The sequence below is a fragment of the Capsicum annuum genome, chromosome 6 (genome assembly GCF_002878395.1).
Source record: "Capsicum annuum cultivar UCD-10X-F1 chromosome 6, UCD10Xv1.1, whole genome shotgun sequence".
In the NCBI taxonomy this organism is placed as follows: domain Eukaryota; kingdom Viridiplantae; phylum Streptophyta; class Magnoliopsida; order Solanales; family Solanaceae; genus Capsicum; species Capsicum annuum.
The window spans coordinates 188,589,374-188,613,606 of NC_061116.1; the positions used below are offsets into that span (position 1 = coordinate 188,589,374).

At 32.5% G+C, this 24,233-nt stretch overlaps 1 long non-coding RNA gene across 1 annotated transcript; it reads right to left on the reverse strand.

Annotated features, from left to right (window-relative positions):
- Positions 1–8,885: 8,885 nt before the first annotated feature.
- On the reverse strand, positions 8,886–16,138 carry LOC124899282. The gene is made up of 2 exons (XR_007056533.1): positions 15,908–16,138; positions 8,886–9,236 (listed from the first exon to the last, which is right to left on the reverse strand). It is a non-coding gene; the product is annotated as an uncharacterized LOC124899282 (long non-coding RNA).
- Between the last annotated feature and the right edge of the window lie 8,095 nt (positions 16,139–24,233).

Here is a 24,233-nt window from a genome sequence, read left to right on the forward strand (position 1 = left end):
AGTCGAATGGAACTTGTATCATCCTATTCGATTACTGGAGCTGGAATAGAAGGAATTTTTGCACGATTAGCAGCCTTACTCCTGCCTGTGGACTTGCCGGCACGATATCCACCTCGAGTCATATCTGAAAAATAACGGTGTCATTAGATTATCACTATTAAAAATCAAATTAAAATGATGCAATATGAAAAATTAGCAGATTATTAAAAGGAAACCAAAAACTTATAAAATGATGATATCTTAGAGAAAAATTAGTAAAAACAACATACAACAAAGCTAAAATAACACATTTTTTTGAAGCACTTGGCACAGTCTATGTTTTGAACTAAAAACAAACTACAACAAAGCTAAAATAGCAAATTCCGTAGTTTCTTACTAACAACAAAGCTAAAATAGCAGATATTTATCAAGTTCTATTCACTATCTATGTCTTCTTCAAACTCTTCCTCTTCATCCTCCTCCTCAGTTTCCTCGGTTTCATATTCTTCTTCTGTACATCCATCTTGAATTTCATGATGCTCTTCAAATAAACCATCATTAAGAGGTTTATTCATTTCAAGTACACCCCCATTTGGATCGTACAATAGAATATCTTCATCTACAGAAATAGACATATCTATCTCATGGACTTCAACTTCTTCAACTTGAAAAGGAACATTCAGTTCTGAAGTTATCACCACTTCCTCAACTGGTAATTTAATAACATTTTGAGGTTTGACCTTTAATACAGCTAGCCAATCTTCTTTGTCCTTTTTCTTGCTTGGATAAGGTACATAACATACTAGCGTTGCTTGCATTACAAGAATAAAAGGCTCATACTTTTTATATCGACGATGATGGTTAATATCAACCAATTTGTACCAATCATGCTTCTTAACACCGACATCTATTATTGGGTCAAACCATTCGCATTTGAATAACACAGTTTGCTTTAAAGGTGCTTCACGTTATTCCACTTGTATGATCTCTTTTATTCTCCTATAATAATCCCTAAAATTTGGATCTGAGATACAAACTCCACTATTTATTGTTGATCTCATGCTACCATGACATTCTATGTGAAATTTATATTTGTTAACAAAATAAATTGAATGAGATGTAGCTCCTATTAATGGTCCACGACCAAGACTACGCAAGTATTCATTTTCAATGGGATTGCACCGAGGCTATTTAAAAAAAACAAAGATCTAGTTAAACATGAGAATCCAATTTGAGTACATGAATCATTATATGAAAGTTAATATTTATTTAAATCTTACATATCCCTTGAACCATAATGCGAAATTTTCTTCAAGGCTCTCATCTATTTCGCTTTGAGAGAGATTCGAAAATTCTTCTTCCAAATATTGCAGGTACATACTTCATTGCAACAAATTAATTTTTATATAAGAAGTCATGATATAAGAATAGATTTTATTATTATTAATTAAGAGAATTTGGTTACCTCACAAATGGCTCAACCTCCTCACAATTTAGTAAAATATAAGTTTGAGCTGTCTTGATTTCATTTAAGATTAAATCTCTTTTCTTTGCTTCTCCCTAAAGTCGACCTGGATGGGAGAATATTGAAAGATTTCCTTTAAGATCTTCCACAACACCACCATCGTCATTACGATCCACATTATGATTTCGTGACATGACATGAGGTTCAAACTAATGAGAAAATAGTTGTGTTGACTCCATCATCAAGTACGCTTCACAAATGGAACCCTCAACACTAGCTTTATTCCCAATCATCTTTTTAAGAGTTCCCAAATACCTATATACAGAAAAAGATGTAACATTATGTTTTGGAAGGTTATGTATTAATTAACCGTCACAAGTTTGACATAGAGCTACATATTTACCTTTCAAAGGGATACATCCATCAATATTGCACAGGTCCAGCAACCCTTGCTTCATATGGAAGGTGCACAGGAAGATGTTCCATTGAGTCAAAGAACCCAGGAGTAAATATACGTTCCAATTTGCACAAAATTTGTGGAATATCTCTCTCTAATCACACCATATTATCCACTCGTAGAGCGGTCGAAGTAAGATCCTTAAAAAATAAGCTCAATTATGTAAGTGTATGCCACACATTACTAAGAAGTAGTTCACAAAAAGCAATAGGCATTAGTCGTTGCATGAACACATGACAATCGTGACTCTTCATTCCAAATAACCTTTTCGTATTTGTATCTGGCAACCAACCCAAATTTGAAATATACCCATCTGGAAACTTTAAGCATTTCACCGAATTAAATAAGATCGCCCTTGCTTCCTTGTCTAATGTATAGACAGCTTTTGGATATTGGCCATTACTATCCTTTCCCAATTGAGGTCGATCACAATATGTTGTCGTATCTAACCGTGACTGTGGATTATCTTTAGTTTTGTCATCAAAATTAAGAACAGTGTTAATTACATTATCAAAGAAGTTTTTCTCAATATGCATAACATCAAGATTATGTCGAATCATGTTAGAACTCCAGTATGACAAATCCTAAAAGATGCTTCACTTTTTCCACCCACATGTCTTACATATTATTTTATTAACTTGTTCTGCATCTAACTCTGTTACATTTCTTATCCCTAAATTACAAATCTAGTCCAAAATTTCCTCTCATGTTCTATTTGTTGGGGGAGGTCTTCTGGCAGTCTGGCCTTTAAGAAAGTTCTTTCGATCGCTCCTAAATGAGTGGTGCTGGTCAAGAAACATTCTGTGGCAACCAAACCAGATTGTTTTCTTCCATGCTGCAATCTAAAAGATTGTGTTTCCTCCATACAATATGGACATGCTAATTTACCTGCAGTACTCCATCCCAATAACATAGAATATGCAGGAAAGTCACTAATTGTCCACATCAAAGCTGCCCTTAATTGAAAGTTTTGCCTTTTTGAGATGTCAAATGCTTCCACACCTGTCTCCCAAAACAAGGTCAACTCCTTAATTAGGGGTTGCAGATAAACATCAATTTTATGTTTGGGATTGCTGGGACCTGGAACAATGATAGTTAAGAATATATAAGCCTCTTTCATACATATTTTTGGAGGTAAATTGTATGGAGTAACAATCACTAGCCAGGAAGAATATTTTCTTCCAGACTGACTGAATGGTTGAAAACCATCTGTACATAACCCCAACCTGACATTTCTTGGTTCAGTGGCAAAAAAGGGATGACTTTCATTGAAGTGCTTTCAAGCCTCAGAATCTCATGGATGGCACATCACACCATCCTCTTTTTTATGCTCATGATGCCATCTCATGTCAACAGCTGTAGCATGAGATGCATATAATCTTTGCAATCCTGGAATCAAACGAAAATAATACATTCTCTTGTAAGGGACCAATTTCCTCTTATGATAGGCAACACAGCGCTTATACCTTGGCTTGCGACAAAATTTACAAGATGTAAGGTGTTCATCATCATCACCCCAATACAACATACATCCTGATTCACAACAATCAATCTTTTCAACTGGCAAACCCAAGCTACGCACTAACTTCTTCGTCTGATAATAGTTATCAAGCACGATGTTATCTTCAGGTAAAGACTCCTTAAGCAATTACATCATTTGGTTATAGCCTCTCTGTGACATATTGTTCTCCATTTTAATATTCAACATTCGAGAGATAACTGCTAGTTGAGAGAGGGATGAACCGGGATATAATTCTGCATCAGCAGCATCTAACAAATCATAAAATTTTTTGGAAACGGGATTAGGATCTTCCTCCATTGAATGTTGAAAAAGATGAGATGATTCGGGTTCACGATTGCTATAAGATTGCCAGCTTAAACCTTGAGAAAAGTTGGGACCAGCTGCATCCAAAATCATTTGTCGGTATGGATTCTCTTCGAATATTGGTTGACCACCACCATGCAATGCATTACCATAAGAAGTCTCACTTATATCATCTGTTTCCCCTTGATGCTTCCAAATAAAATAGTTCTCAATAAATCCAGATTGATAAAGGTGACATTTAACAGTTTCAACATCCATGAATTTATAGTTCTGACATTTTGCACATGGACATCTAACTTTGTCACCACTCATACGATTTGGTTGAGAACATGAAAATTGAATAAATTCATCCACCCCGGTTACAAATCTAGAGTATAAACCCCATCGGTCATCTAACCTCTCATACCTCCAACTACGCTTTAGATTATTCATGTTCCTATTAAGGTTGAAATAAAAAAAGGATAATCAGTGCTAATTAACCAGCTTAATAAGAAACACGACAATTAGTCTTAATTAATAATTAACCTTGTTGGAAATGTTTATTAACAAATACAATAATGTATGATCAGGCTTTATATAAAGAACTACTTAGCAAAGAAAGCATAATTAAGTTGATCAATTGACAGTTAAATAGTTTCACTAAATTATTCAAACTTATGCTCTTAAAGTAGAAAACAAAACTAGTTTACCTTTAAAATAAGATGAAAGTGATACATACTTCTATTTTAAGTTACAAACATAATCGAGAAGCCAACAAGCTTACCAAGAAAAATTAAAAAGTCGAAAGAAAGTTTTTAAACACACCTGATTGAATACAATACTCCACTTATTTTACCACCAATCTACAACTGCACTACACCAATTCCAGTAAAAAGACACCTAAAAGATAAGTGTATCAAATAAGTATTTGAATATATGACATGCCCCGTTAATATTTTTGCAGAATCCAAGCAACATTGATGTACATACAAAACATTTGTAAAGAATCGGTTATCGATTTATTGGTTAAAACTATTTCCCTTATATATTTTAGAGCTTCCGTGGAATATAGAAGTATTATGAAATAACTTTTTTTTCTTCAGTACAGTTGGATAAATAACATATGATGTACATATGATGGCTAAATAACATGGAATAACTTTTTATCTTCAGTACAGTTGGATAATTTTATTATGTGTTTTGTGAAGTACCTCTAAATTTTCATACAATTGCAAGACTAACTTAAGGATTCAAAAAGCTCCTCTTATAATTAGAGAAGAAGTTAATGCATCACTTTGGAGGCATTGGTTGCTAGAGACTACCCTAAGAAGAAAACCGCTTGTTTAACTTTAATTACGAAATTGATACATATGATTCAAACCATACACATTGATACCCGATATATAAAGGACAAGGGTATATTTCAAAATAATCCAGTTTCAACTTCTAACTTCACCATTCAACTAATAAACCGACCACATAAGACAAAAGTTTACATTGCTTCACTAGCCATAGTCCAAAGAAATTGTTATGATGCTTTTGTATCAGTATCCAAACAATCCTCCAGGATGCTTTTAGACTTACAATGTGAAGAAGCTAATCTTTCCCTCCCTGGACGAATAAATACTCAAAAGTGCTCTAAGCATATTCCAACTACCAAAGATGGATTTCTACCATAGGATTAGGCTAAGTTAAATGCCTCAGAGGATAGCTCTACGTCACAGAACATACAAATAGACAAGATTTTGTTGAAGTAAGCTTAAAATAACACAACCCATTATAGAAATATTTCAACATGTAGCGGGGGATTAAAAACCAACAGGATGACTCAATAAACCAAAGCTGTTGATTCTTTATGAGAAGTCAAACTTTCTGCATTATTGGTTGATGTCCTTCTTCCTAAAGCACCTCACTGGACAGATTAAATGGCAAATAAAGGCCAAGATAGGGTAGTAGTGTCACACATCATAACAACACTTACAAAGAACAGAAAGAGGAAAATACCTCAAATAGCTGGTTTCATCAAAGCCAAAAGAAAGTAGTCGTGAATCAAGAATCTTTCCTTGCATATCAGTTCAGAAATTACATGCAAATGGAATTAATCAGTTGAATGGATGTCAAATTTGAAGCACGTATCCAAGAACTTGAAGATCGAAAGCTGATTCAGTAAAAAGGAAGACAAGTGAAGAAAGAGTAGTGAAGAATTTTAATCTAGAAATGGAGAGGCACATCAGTATAGAGGGGAAAGTATCTCATTTTAGAGAGAAAGAGATGGGGGGGGCGGGTGGAAATGAATAAAACCCTAGAGGCCCCCCCTTTTCTATAGTAAAAATAATTAATTAGAAAACTATAATTAATATTTTACGACGGCATAGTTGGTCGCTAAACAAAAAACTATTTTTTTAAAAAAAAATGAAAGCCACCGACGAAAGTTTATTGCTAAATCCGTTGCTACGAAATAATTAACAGAGCGACCAAAAAATTTATTGCTAATCCATCACTAAATTTGGGTGCCAATTTTTCCCGCTATTATTTAGTGACAAAATCAAATTTCGTCACTGATTCGTTGCTAAGAATATATCAAAAAATTAGACTGCAATGTCTGCGACCAAATTGAATGTTTCATTGCTAATCCGTCGCTACATAGTGACGAAATTTGGTCTGTCAGCAAATTTCGTCGCTAAACACAGTTTTTTTTGTAGTGTTTAGGTGAAAAGGGACATATTTTGTCCACCTTTAGGCATGAAAATTTTGAGATCCTTTTAAGAATAATTCCACAAAAAAGACTAGCTTAAGGTGCAAAGGGATAAGTCTTGTCCACCTTATGGCATGGAAATTTTTTAGATCCATTTAAGGATAAACCTGTGAACGTACAGGCTTCAATGTGGTGAATCTAAAAGTTTCAACATGAAGACTTAATGAATCTGAAGACTTTAACTTATGTGAGCGAAACTCATATTCCATTGGAGTTTGCCCTTATTGAGCCACTAATACTTGGTGTAAGTCCAAAATTAAAATGAAAGATTTGCAGACTTAACTTTCATATGGCAGATCAAGTGGAAAGATGTATTTTTTTGACACTCATACAACTGAACTCAAGATGAAATTTCAAGCGCCTACGTACCTCAGTGAAGAGGATCTAGTCACGACGTAATTTTGGGTGAGTGTTTTTTTATTGCGTCCTAACTTTTTTCCTTTTGATTTGTACATAGTTTATACTCGTGCGGGTTAGGAGCGGTCATGCAGTTTATACTCGTGCCTTAAGGAGTGTTTCAACTTGAAGGTTTTGCTTAAATTTAAAGAGCTTGGTGACATATAATTTAGACTCGTATTTCTAGGAGCATTTAAATTTGAATACGTAGTTCAAATTTGAAGAGCTTGGTGATATACAGTTTAGGCTCGTGTTTTGAGGAGCATTTAAACTTGAATACTTAGCTCAAATTTGAAGAGCTTGGTGATATACAGTTTAATCTCGTGTTTTAATGGGCATGTCATCTTGGAGATTTTACTCGAATTTGAAGAGCTTTGTGATTTGAAAATTTAACTCGCAATTTGATGAGCTTTGTAGCATGTAACTCAAATTTGAAGAGCTTTATGATATACAATTTAGGCACATGCTTCAAGGAGCATTTCAATTTGAAGATTTTGCTCGAATTAAAAGTGTTTTGTGATTTGAAAATTTAGCTCACAATTTGATGAGCTTTGTTGCATTTAACTCAAATTTGAAGGGTATTTAGGCTCGTGTTTCAAGGAGGATTTCACAATTTAAAAATTTAGCGCGTACTTTAATAAGCTTTGTGACATAAAGGCACAACTCAAATTTGATGCGCTTTATGATTTTAAGATCTGACTTGAATTTAAATAGTGATTTGAAATATTATCTTAGACATGAAGAGCTTTACAACTGGGAGATTTCGCTCAAATTTGTAGAGCTTCATGACATGTAGTTTTAGCTCGTGCATCCAAGAGCAATTAGCTTGCAGTTTAGACTTGTATATTGAGGAGTTTTATAACTTGCAGTTTAAGCTCAGGCGTTGAGGAGCGATTTAACTTGCAGTTTAGACTCGTGCGTTGAAGAGTTTTGTGACTTGTAGTTTAAGCCATTTGTTGAGGAGCGATTTAACTTGTAGTTTACACTCGTGCGTTGAGGAGCGATTTCACTTGCACTTTAGACTCGTGCATTGAGGAGTTTTGTAACTTGCATTTTAAGCTTATGCATTGAAAAGTGATTTAACTTGCAGTTTAGACTCATGCATTGAAGAGTTTTGTACCTTGCAGTTTAAGCTCATGCTTTGAGAAGCGATTTCACTTGCAGTTTAGACTCGTAAATTGAGGAGTCTTCAAATTCATCTTAGGGTGTAAACTTGCCCTCACTGTGAAAGTCTTCAATATCTTCAATTTGTGAGGTTCACAGATAAGCATCCGTTGATCTTCTCTTACAATCATGCTTAATTCTATATCATGTGCACGAGTTACCAACTCTTCAAATGTATTGGGTTTTAATCCTTGCAAGATATAGCAAAGATCTCAATTCATGCCTTGAACGCACATTTCAATAGTAGAAGTTTTACCGAGGCGATCTTTACAGTCGAGGCTCAAACTTCTCTACCGATTGATAAAGTCAACAATTGTCTCATCTTCATATTGGCGAGCCTTTGTAAGTTCAGTCATACTAACGACATGTCTTATGCTATAAAAATGATTAAGAAACTCTTGCTCTAACTGCTCCCAACTATCTATGGAACCAGGTTCAAAGTCAGTGTACCAATCAAAGACACCCTACAAAAAATGGTTCTAATTGCGGGGGATTTACTTGGGTTTTAAACCCCTGCAAAATGCAATTCCGAAGATTTGCAAAAACCCCACAATAAGAGTCTTTACAATCAATTTGCAATAATTTTTTACTAACTGCCATAATTAATGTGCGACAGTTATTTTGTGGCGATTTTAAACCTAAAACCTTCACTAATCTAAATTTAATTCTTTATAATATTAAATTTACATTTAAACATTGCGGCCGTTTTAAACCTCCGCAGTTTATTTTTACGAGCTTTATTTAGTAGGACCCTGCAACTTTAAAAAATAAATTATAGATTCTAATTTTAGCTCATATTTAATTATTTCGGCATAACCTACAATTCATTATTTATTCAATTCATATATCATTAACACAACATGACTAATTAAACTGTAATTCACATGCATATCAAAATTACATTGAACATTAAACTTTCAAATTAAATTTTCAACATTAACTAGCATCTTCAAACTCCAAATTTTCAATATTAACTAGCATCTCAAACTCCAAATTTTCAACATTAACTAGCATCTTCAAATTTCAAAAAAAAAAAAATTAAACACAAAATAAACCTTTAATATTCTAATATTCACTCCAACCACACAATTACATCTTCATAATTGAATATCCAAGATAATTTGCAACAAAATCAATGACTGTCACTGGGATTACTATCATTACGTGATCTCCTTGCATCCATATGCGAAATGGATCCACTAAATTTATCACCTGGCTACGTAAAAATGCAAAGTATAAAAATCAATCAGCTAAAATTTCAGCCTTTATTATAAAACACTCATTTTTGCGTACAACTAAAAACATCATGAAAAATGTAAATAGATTAATCAACAACAACACAACTCATGGGATCAAAGAAGTTATAGGGGAGGGTGAAGAAACTGAAAAACAAGACTTATCTCTTAGACATATAAAAGGCTTAAAGAGCTTCTGCCCGACCAATAAAAATAGGGAATTGCAATGTATAAATATCGATAGTTGTGAGAATATGAGAACATTCAGTATGGGATGCTTAAAAACATCCAAATTGGTAAAATTCAATATCAACCTAATGGTTGTCACTACTATTCAAATTTCATTATTTGATCACCTCATGAAAAAGCATACAACAACAACAAAAGGCCATTCAGCGTCACTTCCAGAAGCAGGTAATGCTACTACATGTATTTAATAAGACAATTAGATAAAACATTACTAAGTTTCTTTTCCTTTTTCTCATTGTTTATCAATTTAATATGCTACTCCATGGCATGTTATACTCTGTATCTCTCTTGTAGCAGCTGAGAGACCTTTCCATTACCTAACATTTTTGAGTAACTTTCAATTGAAAATACAAATCAAACATTACCTAACATTTCTAAATAACCTCCAATAGAGTACATGTTATTTAAACAAATAGAAACCATCTGGCAACCAAATATTCTCAAGACAAAGAAAGTCATAGATCCAGTTTACCTTGTTAAATTTACTAACAATATAACTGTAGTTTTCACACTTGTCTTGAATTCCTGGGTAACCCACTTCTCATGCATAACGTAAAATTGTATCATTAATACTTTTATAATAAGTGAAATAGTTGAGAAAAAAATTTCAGTTTTTTCTCTGTTACTTCTCTTTTCCCAGTTTGGTCTTAAGTTCCCAAGGAAAAATAATCCATTTATGGATTGTTCCATTTGATAAACCAAACTAAAAGACACACAAACATTCTCAAGCATCTTATTAATTTACTGAATACGTACTCTTGAAATAACAGTGATGTTCATGTCAACTTATTAGGGTATTAAAACAACTGTATCCTCTAAATATTATAGTTATGAAAATAAATAATCTTACAAGATATGAACCTCAGTCTCCCCTAATTTTCAACATTTTAGTTATGAAAAGAAATGATCTTACAAGATATGAACCTCAATCTCCCCTGATTTTCAATATTTTAGTTATGAAAAGAAATGATCTTACAAGATATGAACCTTAGTCTCCCCTGATTATCAACATTTTAGTTACCACTAGGTCATATGGGCCCAGGACTTACAACAAACATTCTTAAAGATTAGTAAAACAAACTGTAGCACTTGGTTTAGACTCCATGAATGCAATTTAAGGTAAAAATTTTGTCAACTGATTCAATATTAATCTACTATAAGAAAACGATTGACAATATTCAATGGAAAAGGAAGAGCTTGGTGAAGCCCTATGAAACATATGAAATATCAACTAAAAAGTTACTATCATATGAAGCCAAAACTAACCTGCGGACCTTGGTTTTGTCAGTTTTAAAGCTCAACCCACAATATTTTTAAACATATACACGCACTAAATCAAACAAGTGAAGATATGTTGTAGCAAAAGTGACCAAATATTCTTAAAGTACCATTAATTATTAAGGTTTGAAACTTATAACAAAATACTTTTCATATACACAATAATCTAGATTTCGGCTATTGATTGACATTAAGAATGTATAGCTAGAAAACAAGAATTACCAACACGAAGCTGAAGTTATTTTGACATCATAACACAATAATATCTTGACATCAAACTAGGTAGAAAGGAAGCAAAAAAAACCCTTCCAAAACACATACCAATATGATCAAAGTCAGTGTTTTAACTAACAAGCTTCTAACAATTCTACACATAAAAAAATATCAACCAAGGCAACTCACAGGTACAACCAGTGTCCATTTATTTGAGTTTAGTGGTGAATAAAATCTACACAACCCCATTATTCAAAAACATATATTAGTTAATTTTCAATGACCGAAATAATAATTCTACAATAGTTGCGACAACCCTAAGTATGTATGCAATATAACCGGTTCATACCATATAACTAAAGGACAAAGTTGTTTAGTCAATTGGACTCGGTGTTGAATGATGAACTAGGATTTGCATGCTCCACCAACAAAGATGATAACAAAATCTAATGATTTAGTGAAATCAATTATTCATGGCCACTCTCGCGATATCAAATCAATGTCAACTCAAAATACTTTGTACCCACTTAATAATAATGAAGGTGCAAGGTCGGCTAAGTCTGACCATGTATGCAACACTTATCATGTTATAATCGTGTTTCCACTCTTATTTTTGTTTCTACTGAATGATGATTATAAATTCTCAACATGACACCATATATCCTGTAGCTGCTTCACATAGTTTAGAATTTGCTATCTTTCTTTGTAGAATTCAATGATATGTAAAGTATTGTATATAAATTATCCATAAATTTACAAAAACTGGAAGCAGCGATAAATTATCCATAAATTCACAAAAACTGGAAGCAGCGAGCAATACATATAAACTTTAGTTGTTGGAATATATGTTAAATAAGAATAGTGAATAGTTGATTATCATTCAGTCATCCAAAACAACATAATTTGAGCTAATAGTAGAAAAACAGAGAGACAGAGAATAAGGCTATTTGAACATGTAATTATTTTTCTAAATAAAATGATTGATTGTAACCCCTCGAATCTGGTACACCAAATGTTACACGGTGCTCATAACCCCGAAGGACCACAAGCTAACCCATGACTGATATCTGTACCTGTATATTGCATATATACTGTAAAATGTAGAAACATGAACTGAAAGGCCATAAGGTTCAAAACTGAAACATAAGATCTGATAAATCATAACATATGGATAGGATATGAAATACCTAAAACAAAACTGAAATAAGCTATCTAAACGTACTGTAGTCTGAAAAACCTCTAAACATGACTGTCTGGATAATGAGTTGATGGGACATGCCCCTAACTAACTCCAACTAATAAAATAATTAATGATCTAATAAAATGATGGTCGTGTCCTCGAAAGATGAGGACTCACTTCTAACTCTGACTGCTGAGACTGAAATCTATTAATGCTCTGGAACTCGTGTCTCTGAACCTATGGTATAAGACGCCATAGCACAAATGCATCAGTACTTTAAATGTACTGGTATGCATGTGAAGTAAGCTAAATGCATGGGGTTCATATGCATGAACAAATATGATAACAGACTGACTATCATGAGCATGAGACCTAAAAACTGACACTGATACTGTAATAACATGATTACTGAATCTAAATACTGATAACATGACATACTGATAACTAACATAACTGATAACATGAGTGACTGTATCGGACAGTCCTGAATATGATGGAACTAGCTGAGTTTCGTACTGTATCTAAATTGACTGTATTTGACAATCCTGAAATCTGAAGAACTATCTAAGTTCTTGACTGATACTGATACTCCAATTGTGGAAAGTATTCATCTAACCGACATGCCCTAAATAACTCATTATAGCTGAATTAGGGTCCAATTTGCGCCCTGATTGGAAGAGTGTCAATACCGCGCCACTAGTAAGGACAACATGTGAGTGGCCCTAATATAATAGGTAACTCTAATGAGAACGATAAGAACCCTCATATAGCAGGTTAAGCCACCTCATCTTATAGCAGGCTATGATGTCTCAACCTATGCTGGCTACATAGTTCTGGAATGCAAGGATTACTTCTAAGAATCACACCCTCATATAACAGGTGAGTTCCCACCCTTGGGTTCGCTTGGTGCTAATTTCTACTCCCATCTGAATAGACACTGAACATGATTTTTTGAAACTGAACATGGACCGAGTTACTAACTTCCGTTGACTGACGAAATACTACTGATATCTGACAACTGATTGAGTTCATGAGATCATGGAGATTTTCTGAGTCATAAGACTGTTTGAAGTCTAAGGATCATAGCTTAACTGAGAGTATTATGAAAACATGACATGGCTCAGGCACACAACTAATATTTCGGGTACAAGTACCCCCAAGACTCGATAGAAGAAAATTGATAAAACATGACATACTTGAATACATAATAATCACCATAATGCATTTACTGAAGCATTTCATCAAACATATGACAGGCATAAGCTTGTACATACATGGGGATTTCATGACAACATGCTAGTTAGGCATTTTTCCTTCATTTAGGCATTAAATCAAACATATTGTAGGCATGGTACATGTAAACATTATTATACAACAATTAAACATCATGGACACATTCTAATTTCATCATTCAACGGTTTAGTCATAGGTTTGCATGAATCTATATCTATAATAATTAAACCCACATAGAAATTATTACCCAACATGGAGTAAAATTCAATTTCTCGTTTATCAACGTGAACAAGAACAGCCCAATCATGAAATCATAAAGAAAAATTTAAAACTTGAAGTTGGAAAAGGGATTCTTGTACTTCATGGACGAAAGGAGTCCATGAATGAACACTATGCATACCTGGGTTAAGATTCATCATGTTCTTGAACTTGAAGAATTGAAAATCCCTTAGTTCTTGAAGAAGATTGGGTTTTGTTCTTGGAGATTAATGTTAGAGAGAAACCCTAATATTGGTTGTGAAGTAATAATAAACCAAATGGCAAAAATCGGATATAATTGGGTATATATATATGTGGGTGGTAAATGACCAAAATACCCTTTTAAAAATGGCTTTAATTTACTGAATCAGAACCTGTGATGGCTCGTACGATGGTCTGTCATTTTGATCGTCGTATATGGACCAAGAAAAGGGATTACTACCTAAGTAGCGATGGCCTGGGCGACGGTTCGTCCCAAGTTTGACGATCCGTCAACCTGCCCATCGCACCTTATCCATAAGGTGGCCTCACTGTTTTCCTTGCGACGGTCATGGGCGGTGGTCCGTCGCTAGTCCAATGGTCCGTCGGCCTCACCGTCGCACCTGGGCGATTTTTACTGCCTTCTGTATTTTGGCCATAACTTTCTCCTCCGATGTCGGATTTTGATGAAATTGGTATCGTTGGAAAGATAATTCAATTTTCCACATGAAAAGAGTGAAAATCTTAAAAATACCATATGTAAAAAAGTGGATTCATCTTTCAAAGAAAGCTTCTAATATTCTTGAGACGATTTCAAGCTAGGAAAAGTACGGGGTATTACATCGATAGTGTAAAATACATTTACACTATCAAAACAAAAATAACAACAACATACCTAGTGTAATCTCACAAGTGGAGTCTCGGGGGTAGAGTGTATGTAGACCTTACTCCTACCTCATAGAGATAAAAAGGCTAAATTTAGTGGTAAACCTAGTCTCTGACTATCCAATTCATATTCTTCTATCCAGAAGGACCAACACTAACTTAAGCAAATAGATTAAAAAGGTCAAGAAGTCCTATAACTCTCATTCTAGTAATAATAAAGAGTAACAGTACGACTTATCGAGTGAATTGAACTAAAGCAATCCAGAGAATAGGCTGTCCATTCATACAACTAAGATAACCATCCAACTAGCATAATAGGATAGAATACAGATCAGAGCATCCCATCTGAAGGTACTACACTGTAGAAAATTACTGAATTTCTCTTTTTTTTAAGGGTAGTCAGTTAATCCTGAATGAAAGTCTAGTATGGACTGATTATATTAATTTATAGCTCTTAAGTCTTAACAAGGTTTTCTCCTTACTTGAGTGACAATCAGAGAACTCAAATAAAAAATATAAATCTATATATTCCTTAGCACCTTACTACCTTCTATCATCACAAGGAAAAGCAGTTATCAATTGAAACAAAAGTACTTACTTAAAAAGCACAGGTATTGGTGCAGAACTCAACCCAATAGACCAGTAAGTCAACCAAAGATCTAAAATTTTGTTAACCTACATACACCCAATGACTCCAATAGCATAACTAGAAAATAAACAACTACATCTAATGCACAAGTGCCAATAATAGATGTACGGGCCATAGGAATGTAACATTTTCAACTGGATTAGTTAACTCAAATGTCACAACAAGTTTCGGCTTACTACAGTAAACACGCAAGCATGATCCTTAAGCATAATTTTCACTTGACATTCTATCATAGTATCAACTTTTAGCCTTTAATGTACATTTTTCTTATGCAGCTCACCACTAAAATTGACCTTACTAGTTGCCATCAAGAAAGATTCTCACATACAAAGGACTTATAATTTTCAGCATAGACATTCATATCATGCATATATATTACCTAGAATACGCGAGCACAATTCATATATATTCTATGCCCAACCTATATATCCTAATACAATTAGAATAAAATTTCAAAGAACAAATCAGTAGAAATTTTAATTTCTATGCTAACCCAGTCCTTGAGGAACCTAAGAAAAACACAAAAAAGCTTTAAAAATTTCGCCGAATAATTCTAAAATTGAATAACACAGATCTCAAGATTGCCAAAGAAATTAAGTTTTGGACCTCAATTGAGCAATTAGCAGAAGAAGAGTTTTTGATGACAAGAAGAGATTTCAAAATACCGATCAATTACCTGGGAGGTGCTTGCTGAATAGAAAATTCGGGTTAAGGAAAGTAGCATTTACCTGATCGAAGAAGCAATTACCGCCGACCAGAGACGCCGGAGTAGCAATGGCCTACCGGAGAGTAGCAATTACTGTATCTATAGGTTTTGGGGGAAAATGAGAAAGAGATGGGTCATTTTGGGGACAATTAAAAAAAGAGGGGAAATATTTTTGCGATGTAAATAGAAGGCAACACTTAGCGTTATTTTGTTTATGGATAGCGGGGGTTAAAACCCCTATAAATATACAGATTTTAGCAACACATATTTAATCCCCACATTTCATATAATTTTATAAAGTTTAAAATAACCCCCGCAAATAAACCCCCTCAATTAGACCTATTTTTTGTAGTGTCATTTTCTTTGAGGGGTTGTACGAATTGCTTGACGAGATGATCACTATATGTTCCAGCATCATTACAAGTCTCAATAAAGTTCGCTATATGTTGTTTAGGGTCCCGTTTTCTATCAAAATATTAAAGCTTAGGAAGTTGATATCCATCAGGCATGTAACGCCCCAATTTACTGGAATCTAAATGCCACACGGTGCTCATGATCCCGAAGGACCACAAAATAACCCTCTACTGATATCTGTACCTGAGCACTGTATAATATAATATAATAAATGTGGAAAACTGGCAGAAACTTCCCATAAGTTTCAAAACATCTAAAATACTCAAAACTGAAAACTGAATACTGATACATCTATCTGAAAAGCCTTTAACTGTCTAAACTGTGGAGTTGATGGGACATGTCCCCAACAAACTCCATCTACTAAAAATAAATTGAGTCTAATGCCATAATTAAATAAGAATCATCCTCGAATAAAGAGGAATCACTGCTATGTCTACTGCTGCTGACTGAGTATGGACTTCTAAGGGTGCTCTGGATCTCGTGCTTCTGAACCTATGGTATAAGACACCATAGTGCAAGAGAAAAGTATGTGTCAGTACTTTGAATGTACTGGTACGCTAAATGAAGTAAGGTTAAATGCAAGGGCTTATGCATGACAATAGCTTAACTAAATAACATGAGAGTACTGAATGAGGACATATGCATGAATGCACAAACCATAACTGAAATCATCGTGACTCTGAATACTGATACTCAAATACTGATTTACTGACATCTGAACTCACTACTAATACTGAGATACTGAATAACTGAATCTTCTAATATTGATAACTGAGTACTGAAGTTGAGATCAGTCCTCTCTAGTGGTTGATCTCTAAAACTGATGATACTGAAGCTGATTAACTGAATTCGCTTATATCAATGACTGAGTTCTGAGTTTGCTACTATCGACTGACTAAATCGGTGATCAAACCTTTCTAACGGATGATCTCTGAATCTATTAATAATGATAAAAAATGATTGTATCTGAGATCAGACCTATCTAGGAGAAGATCTCTGAATCTTTTAATAATAGAAATGACGGACTGAGTTTGAGATCAGGTCTCTGGATCTATTAGTACTCATACTGATTAACTTTATGTAAGACCAGGCCTATCTAGCGAGTGGTCTATAAATCTATGGAAATATCTAAGTTCCTTACTGAGATGGGTGACTGTATCTGAAAGTCCTGATTTTTGAGTTCTACTCTGATGACTGATACTGAAACTGCAACTGTGGGAGTTCTCACTTAACCGATATGCCCCGAATCTGATCTAGTGGGGTCCAACCTGTAACCCCAGCTGGAAGGGTGTCAATACCGTGCCACGGGTAAAGACCTCTGCTATGGTCAAGCCTCCCTAACGGGTGACCCTGAACAAGAAGTCAAGCCTAAGGCAATATGAGAGTCAAGCCTTAATCTAATGGGTGACTCTTGGTCCTGCGCTAGCTACGTAGTTCTGAAGTTCAGGGACTATTACTAACGACTCTGTCTCTCTAACGGGGAAGCCATCATCCCTGCACTCGCTAGATCCTACTCCCAACTGAAAGACATTAAGCTGATTCTTGAACTGTACTAGACTGAGCTGAATCTATTACTGATTATCTTACTTGACTGACTAACTAAGTTTACTTGATTTCTTTACCTAACGGAATACTTCTGAATTCTACTTTTTATCGGAATGCTAGTGAGTTATGTAACTTACTGAGCTTTACTAAAATTTGAACTGAATACTGAATACTACTATGGTTCGAGCTGAATACAGAACTGGGTTAGACTGATACTGAGACTGAATTGAACTAGTACTGAGATTGCTGAATTTTCTTAAGTTTGTACTGGCTGAATTCTACTGATCATAGCACGACTGAAATTATCTTGAGACTGACTCGGCTCTAGACAAGCAGCTAAATTTTTAGGTATAAATACCCTCCGGACTCGATAGCATAAATAAATAAAACAGGACCACACTTGAATATCATGACAATGGACTTTCATTCACAACACAATCAATACGATATCTCATCAATCACTTGAATGTCATAAACATGTAAATATATAGGGAATGCATACTAATATCTCATAGTTGTTCAATAAAGAATACACATGGATAAGAATGCATGAAACTTATCATAATACATTCACTAAGGCATTTCAACAAACGCTTGGCATGCACTAGTTAGCACAAAATTGGGGATCTCATGTTTAACATACTAAATAGGCACTATTATCTTTACTTAAGCATTCTATAAAACATATGGGGAGCATGCTTTGGTTATACCACAGATTCTATACTTAATTATCATGAATACATCAATATCATGCAACTTAAAGAGGGTTTATCATGAACATCATACAATTCATCACATACTAGGATCAACTCTTGAAATTGGTAGTCTAAATTATGAATTAAAACCCAACAATATAAAATCATGAACTCTAGTACACATAAATCATGAAATCTCATAAATACGTAAACCTCAAAATTTTGAAAAGGATTCCTGAGCTTCTTGAGTGGAAGGAACCCAAGAATCAACATCTAACATACCTTAAAGGACTCTTTCTTGAAGGTTCTTGAAGAAAATCCTTAGTCTTATTCTTGATTTCTTGGCTAGGGTTCTTGCCCCTTTGAGAGAAAATATAATGTTCTTGAGAGAAAAGTAAGAAAAATAATGGAATAAGGGCTTATCGGGTGTTTTATTTCATATTTAGGGCTGATAGGGGTCATGGAAAAAGTCTAACATGCCCTTAGAATTAAATAACGGAATCTGAAAATCCCGATTTTTCATGTTGGTGCGACGCGTCATAATCGTGCCAGCTTACTGGAAATTGGACAATTAAGAAACTGCTTGATGACGCGACGCGATGGAAATTGCATTGCCACCTTGGTTGAGAACTGAAAATACACCGCGACGAGATGGAATCGCGGAGGCTCACTGGATTTTGACGATTTCCATTTTGGCTGACTCCGCGATGTGCCAAAGTACCAGGTGGTACACTGTCTCACTAAAATGGCTCTAACTCTTCGCCCGAGTATCGAATTTGGCCGAATTTAGTATCGATGGAAAGCTTATTCAATTCTCTACATGAAATTCTACACGGTTTAAAAATACTTATCACTTGAGAAGTCAGCCCTTACTCCCTTTAAGGATGAAACTCGACTTAAAGAAAATTCGGGGTATTACAAGACATCTTTAAGTTATCAATCCTTTGTGTATACGGCTTTGCATATGTGAGAGAAAATTTGAATGAGGACTCAAATTTATCTTTGATTGCTCCCATGATGAAGTCTTTCAATTGACCAATAGGAATCAAACCTTCAACAGAGACTTGAAGCTTTTTGGTCGTTGTTATTTGCCTTATGAACGACTCTCTTTTCTCTTGAATTTCAGAAAGCTTTATAGGTGTTTGACTTGATTCTCTCTCATATATACATGCTCTCCATGTTATTTATTGACCTAGCAAGTTTAGCATCGTGTTCTTGCAAGCAGTTTGTCAAGTATTCAACTGTTTTAACCAAGCTTGCCAATTGTTCTTCTATCGTGGAAGTCATTTCTGTGTTCTTGAACATTGATGTTGGAAAAGTTGAGATGAGAGGTAGAGATCGCTTCATTGGGCCTGCCAGAATTTGTTGGATAATAAAATTTTGAAATAAAAAATAAATAATCGAGACAAGAAAAAATTGCAACAATCATTTTATTGATTTCAATAAGTGAGTGTTACAATCTCTATAAATCCTCTGATTCGCTTTTTCAAAAATAAATTCAAGGGTTTCGAGCTTGATCTTAAATTTGAACTTGATTTGTTGATTTGACGGTCTTGATCTTGACTTGTACTTGAATTCAAGGGCTTTTGGGCTTGATCTTGAATCTTGATTTGCAGATTTGATGAATTTGATCTCGACTTGTACTTGAATTCAAGGGCCTTTGAGTTTGTTCTTGAATCTTGTAGTGCTTGTTTGGGATTACTTATTTTCCAAAATAAGCACTTATTTTGAGAAGAAAGCATTTTTAAAAAAAAATAGGGGTGTTTGGTAAACTTGCAAAAGTGCTTTTAAAAATAACTAGAAATAGTTTTTCTGCTTCTGGGAAGAAGCAAAAAATTTCTGCTTTTAAAAAAAAAAACAGAAGTAGAAAATTATTTTTTTATGACAAAAATATCCCTATCACACACACACACAAATATATATATTTCTTATTAATTAATTAACACATCTTACAAGTTTGATTAGAGTTTGATTTTTAAAATATTACATTTCATATTTACGTCATAATTCTTTATGATTTATATATTGTTATTTTATTTTCACTCATTTTCTTTAATAAAATTTGAAAATATCATTGATGATGTTGAGTAAAGAATATATATAATTTTTTATTTTTTATTCTTAATGATAACAATTGACAGATGAATCACGTTATAAGATTGTATTTTGAAAGCACGTGTAAATTTTTTCTCAAATATTTAATTTTAAATAAATAATTCATGAAAAGTGACATATTTGTTGTCTATATATGAATATGATGATTGCTTATTCGTAGTAAATTTTGATATAGTAAAGATATATTAAAAAAAAAAGATAATAAATAACAGATAGAATTTTATTTTAAACATTTGTTATCATGTGCTATATGTATATGAATGTTGTTACTTAGTTTTAAAATTGACACGGTAAAAATATATCCAAAAAAAAGGTAAATATACTCTCATTTAGATTTGTAAGCATGAATATAGTGTTTACTTACTTTTAGTAAATTTTGACACAGTAAAATGGATCCAAAAAATAGATAGATTCTAATTTTAAAATTTTTTTTGGACCTTTTCTTCAAAAAATTTAACTAAAAATATTATAATAGATATTTAAAATAAATTTTCTCTATAACTTGATTTTAGTAATAAAAGCCTGTTGATAGATGTCTTTTTTGGTCATTTGTCTCAAAAAAATACTTCTTGAAAAAGATTATCCAAACACAATTTGTTTATCAAAAGCATTTTTCAAATGAATTTATCAAATACAAATTACTTTTTTTTTAAAAGCACGTTTCTAAGAAGCCATTTTATAAAAGTGTTTCTCAAATAAGAAGTTTTGTAACAGCAATTCCAAACGGGCTCGTAGTCTTTATCTTCAATCTTGATGAACTGATCTTGAATGCTTTATTGGCTCCTTCACTTGACTTGGCATGCTATGTCATTTGACACATGACATACGATTGAGCCTCTAGAATATGATAATATATTGGGTTTAGCAAAGTGGACTTATTATTTGTAGCCCAAATCAATGGCTAGCCCAACAAAAATTGGACTTTAATTAAATTCATACATGTTTGGACTTAAATAATTAATTCAATTATATTAATCCGTAATATTTATTTGAAATTAATATATTTTGAATTTAATATAACTCAAATATAGTATGGATTTTAATTTAATAAAATTTCGTTGGTTAGACCAACTTTTATATCCTTTCAAGTGCAAAATCCATTGGAGTGAATTTTCTTTTCCCTTCGAGATTGATCTGGTGTTTATTGAATTTGATGAGGTGGTAGTAGGAGATATTAGAAACAATGGACACACTTCGAGGTATCTTAAATATTTTTTCTATTTTATTTTGAGTGTCGCTTCAATGTAAAATGAATTATTTCAAAATAAGAGTCACATTAAAATTTTAATATTAGACTTGATAATCATTTCCAATTATACTCCCTTAACATGAAAGAAGAGTCCTTTTTTGATATTGCTCAAAATGAAGATACCTTAGAAAGTAATACCTTACATTGTTTAATTTCCTTATAAAGAACATCAAATAGGAAGGTACTTTCAACTAATTATCCAGCATAACAATATTTTTCAAAATATTGCAACTTAAGAGAATAAGAAGTATTTTGATTTAGGCTCATAAAATCAATCAATATTTACAATAACTAATAATATTATTCTAATTTTAAAACATAACAATGATCTAGTTACAGACCATATGTAACCTTCCTACAAAAGTACTGATTTTGCCACTTAACATACGCATGACATATAAAAAAATATATTCAAATACGTATATGTATGGCGTGTGTATTGTATGTATAGTGATACATTAGGACATACAACAATATACACCGGAAATGCACTAAATATACGCCACAAATACATTCATTTTCACCTTTAAAACACCACCACAAAATCATTATAACCATCACTCCTTCCACCATAACAAAACAACAATTAAATGCTTTGTTCTTATTTTGGTTTCGACTCAAGTCATTTTTTTCATAATTATTATCTTTTTGTCTTTATTAATTTCTTTTAGTTATTAAATTTAAAGATTTAATATGAATTATACATAAATAACAATTGATAATAAATCCTCTTTTGATAATTTCTCGTGTTTTTTTTCAGGAGAGAATTTTTTATCAAAAAATTAAACAAAGCACCCATGTTGATATTGATTGAAGTAGCCGAAAAAGTTTATGGTTAGATTGATTTTGCGTGGTATTTATTTTCTTAATTGTTACCATTTTTTCTTCAATAATTTATATAAGATTTTGGCTGATTACTTGATAGCATATATCGGGATATTCAAATTAATCACATGAAAAATATATGTGTTAATGTATATGTAAAATTGAGTTTTTTTTTTTTCTTTTTAATTGTTATTTGCTTTCTCACGATGTGGTTTGACATATTTTTAGTATGTTTATAAAGTTTACAATACAAAGAATCGTATATTCTTCATAGACAATTGCAAAATTGAGAAATTTTCTTTGTGATTTTTGTTTATAATGTACATAAAGAAGCCGAAACCATCTATTTATTTATATGGTATAATGAGTTTATTGTGACTTGCAATGACTATTTAACTACTTGCAGCTTGTGATATATTAGAAAGGCCAAAGTCATCGATAGACACTCAAACTTGTTGCCAAAATTCACTTAGACACCTAAACTAAGGTTTATTCCTATCAGGCCCCTAAATCCCCCACATTTTGTTCCAATTGGGCCTTTTTTGCCCTATCAGCAAAAACTTCAAAGTGTGTGTTGCACACACGCGATGACGTGGCAAAATGAGCTAATTGGAAGCTGACACGTGGCATTGTGGGTCCAATAATTATTAAAAATTAATTATAATTTTTTAAAAAAATTATATACAAATGGCATTGAGGAAATTATTAAAAAATAATTCTAAAATTGTTTTAAAACAAACTGATTATTTAAAAAAAATATAAATTTTTAAAAAAATGAAATAAATTATTAAAAAATTATGTTAAAAAAAATTAATTATTAAGAAAAATTATAAATTTTTTTTTTAAAAAAAATAAAATGGCGAGGATATAAATTATGAAAAAATAACTATAAAATTATTTGATAAATTAAAATACAAAACTGATTATTTTAAAAAAATTATTTAATTTTTTTAAAAATTAAATAAATTATTAAAATATTATTTTTTAAAAAAATTAATTTTTAAAAAAATTATAAAACTTTTTAAAAAATGAAAATAAAAAATGGCATTGAGGATATAAATTATGAAAAACTAATTATAAAATTATTTGAAAAATAAAAATAAAAAACTGATTATTTTAAAAAATATATATTTTTTTAAAAAAAATGTAATAAAATATTAAAAAATTATTTTAAAAAATAAAAATAAAAAACGACATTGAGGATCCAAATTATTAAAAAATAATTATAAAATTTTTAAAAAAATAAAAATAAAAGCCTAATTATAAAAAATAAATTATAAAATTATTTAAAAAATAAAAAACTAATTATTAAAAAGAAAGTATAAATTTTTTTAAAAAATAAAAATAAAACTCCCCCACCTACCCCTAGCCCCTAACCCCTAGCGTATTGTTTTATTAAAAAAAAAAAAAAAACTGGACCCCCTAATGCTTTTTTGCCTAATTATAAAAAAAAAATAAAAATTATTTAAAAAATAAAAAAATAATTATTAAAAAGAAATTATAAA